A 3,543-nucleotide genomic window follows, 5' to 3' on the forward strand; every position below is an offset into this window, starting at 1 on the left:
TCATGTAGAAACAGCATTAGTAGTCCCCCTTTTACAGGTACCTTTCTCATCTCCCACCTCTTTTAACTGGCAGCTCCATCAAATCTTCTGCACTCTGCACAGAAAACATGCACTGAACTCAAATAGATATTTTCTCATCTTCACTTGATCAGACAGTTACTTAAAACTCAAGCCCTGTACTTAGAATAATATAAAGACAGTTGAAGACATCTGAGTCTTACATGAATGGGATACATTCAGGGAAGGGAGAAAAAAGCCGAAGCTTTAAAAGATAGAATAACATGAAACCAAAATAGTTTTAATTAATAAAGACAGTTCAAGGTACACTGTCAAAATTCAGTTGTCAATTGTTTTTGGAAGATATATAAATCAACACAAATGACCTAAATAAAAAGGTCATACAGCCAGCGGGTAATCTGTGCACAAAGTAGATGAGAAATACCTTGACTTAATTATTTTGCATCTCAATAGCAGACTGAGCTGTGTGTCTTCCTGCGTTGCAGACTGTTAGTGCAACAAGAACAATGTCTGAGAGGACGTATTTCAGTTTCATTTCTTTTCCCACGGTTTCCAGACTCCTGACAAATATAAATTGCACACATTTTATGTGACAAGGGGAATATTGTATAAGATATTGCAACCTGATTATTTACCTACTATTTATTTAACTTTTAATATTTTCATCTCTGAGAATCACTGTTATTCGTCAGAGTCTAGGAAATGGATTTTTAATTAGATACCCAGAAAATTATTGTGGATGATGGATGTGAAGGTGATTTTAGTATTCTGTGTGACTCCTGGCCAATGATTTTTGCACTGTATTCTAAGCTAGGAATTAAACTCATGTACAGTCAGTCCTCTGTCACTGCTCTGTCTAATCTGGCTCTGATCACAGGAGAGAAGACAAGGAAGAGTGAGGTGAGTGGGGACAGTAATTTCCATGGGAGCTTGCTTGGGAAGTTCTATTTCTTCTTTCTGGAAGGCCAGCAGGACTGAAACAACAACTAGGCATTTCTACTCAACTAGCATTGAGAAATTTCTTTCACAACTGAGAGAGATGGAGGACTCTAGAGTTGAGTTCAGTTTTCCTTCATTTCTAAAGTGTTCATTAATTTGAACTGAATATTTCGTGGATGACTGAGAAGAAGCATGGTGATAGGGAGAATTGTATTTGGGTCTCAAGAGTTGTTTCTTCCCACCTTGCCTGGGGAGGCAGAGCCCTGGAATCAACAGACAATTTTGCTCCTCAGCTGGTAGAAGAAGCTGGTATGGAGGCAAGAGATGTTACTTTGGTTGCAATGACATTTTACTTCCATCAGTTCCCTAAAGATACATAGCACGTATGAGCCTGAGCCCTAACTTGTCTCAAAGAACTGGGTTTTACAGGTTGGCAGGTTTGGGGGAATGATGTAGGGGACAGTCAAGCTTAGATGCAACAATGTGAATGTAAATTGAGTTACAGTTGGGTTAGAGAACTGGATCAAAAGTAAAATGTAATGAAAGTATGAAAAATTAAGTGATACGAAAGCTAAATTAAGAGCCTCCTCTTAATCCTATTCAGATAAGTCTGCACAAGTGTTGCTTACACCTGAATTAACCAGCTATAGAGGTTGCATGTTGAGTAGCTGTGATTACTGCAGTCCTGTCTTTGATGTAAAATGCTGTTGAACAGCAGGATATAGCAAAGTGGGCTTAACATCAGGCTTAAAATGCTACATAGCATCTCCAGCATAAAGGATATGCATAGGAGGCACGTGCATCTGGAAAATACTGTGTGGTATACCATTAGCTGAACATCCTTAAGGAGGTTGAAAGCAGCAACATGCAGGAGCTCACACAGATTAGAACTTGAATAACACAAGTCCCAGAAAAACAAGACAGATGAAATGTATATTTACAAAAATAAAGCCAAGGACTATTGCCTCTTTTAGGTCATGTAACATCTACAGTGCTGTTTTGAAGAAAAAATATCTAGTGCTAAAGTGGAAGATGATCTAAATATGGCAAATAAATATCACAAATTAACCATGTGGGAAGGAGTAAGGAAGAGGAAAGGAATCAGAAACCTTTCTTCACGTGGTTATATGAGAGGACACTTTAGTGAAGAAGGGACAGTCAATTAGTAGAGAGGTTGCAAAATACACTCCTTTGAGAAAGTTACAGGTGAGAAGAAACAATGATACTAATTTAAAGTCTTTTCTTTCTATTACTGCTTTTTAACTGCCAGGGTGCACACTAGCATTGTTTTATAAATGTGAGGTAGTCTGTGCTTCAGTGAAAGAGGTAAATTACATTGCTTTGTGCTATACAATGTATAAATGAAATAATGATATACGAATCTGCCATTTTCACTGTTGTCATACAAGTTATCACCCTTGCTTACCTTGTAGTATCTGATCATTGTAACCAAACTCTGGAAAGTATTGAAGTAAACCATTGGAATTTGGGTTATGGTTATTGAGATGCTACTAAAATGGGGTATTAGTGGATTTCCTCTAAAATTTTGCAAGGTTCTACTCTTGTTGCCCTCAAAGCTCTTCATTCTAGGCTTTTCATTGTCAGAAATGTGAAGACAAACAGAATCCTTAACTATTGCTAAATATTTTAATGATTATATGGGGATTTTTTCCTTTCTTTTTTAATTCTCTCACCTGGAAAGGCAAGGACCCTGTTATGATTACCATCTGTCAGACTGTACAGAAAGGAAAAAGAAATAAACATTTTCATTACTGGGCTATTTTTTATATATATAGAGGCAGACTGATCCTACTGATTTCAGTGGTATTATTTCTGTATTACACCAGCAAAAGCAAGATGAAATTTTATGACAGCCTATCTCTATACCACTAAAAATGATCTAAACCCCTTTTCTGGATAAAGTCTGTATGTTACAGTCTTAAAAGGACGCTTGTCTTTACAGTTGACATTAGAGTGTCTTTTCCTTTCAGTCTGAGTTGTCTATTCCTCCACAACCTAGCTGGAAATATTTCTTTTCCAGGGAAGCATATGGTCTGGTTTTGAGATTGATAAACCTCATGGGGTAGCTCCTTTCTGGTTAAAAGGTTTTTAGAATGTTAATCCTGAGAATCTGCATGTAAGGGAGAGATATGGGAACTATAAACTGAGCTCTCATTCACTTTTTGAAGTTTCTATGCTCTGCTGGCTTGAGGGAGCCATGTTTTCAGAAAGCAGGAGGCATTGGGCATTTGAAAATTGGAATTGTTTTAAGGCATCACAAAAATGATAATTAAGTTATTGGTCATTAAAATGATCCAAACAAACTATTGCCAGGTATGCTTAAAAATATTTCTGAACCTCAGATACAGTTCAACTAACATGTTGTCCTTATTTTTAAAAGTTGAACATAATGCTGCACATTTTACTCTGGTACTACTGAATTACAAACAGTTTTCAAACAGTAACATATTATGTCAGTTTATCTCTTTTTAGAGGTAAGAAGGATAGAAGAGATGATAAATAATTTTGTGAAACTGACCTACTTATTATATCTTTCTGTGTTAGGATTAGGAATGTTTGCTCTAA

This window comes from Camarhynchus parvulus, chromosome 2 (genome assembly GCF_901933205.1).
Source record: "Camarhynchus parvulus chromosome 2, STF_HiC, whole genome shotgun sequence".
NCBI classification, from domain to species: Eukaryota; Metazoa; Chordata; class Aves; order Passeriformes; family Thraupidae; genus Camarhynchus; species Camarhynchus parvulus.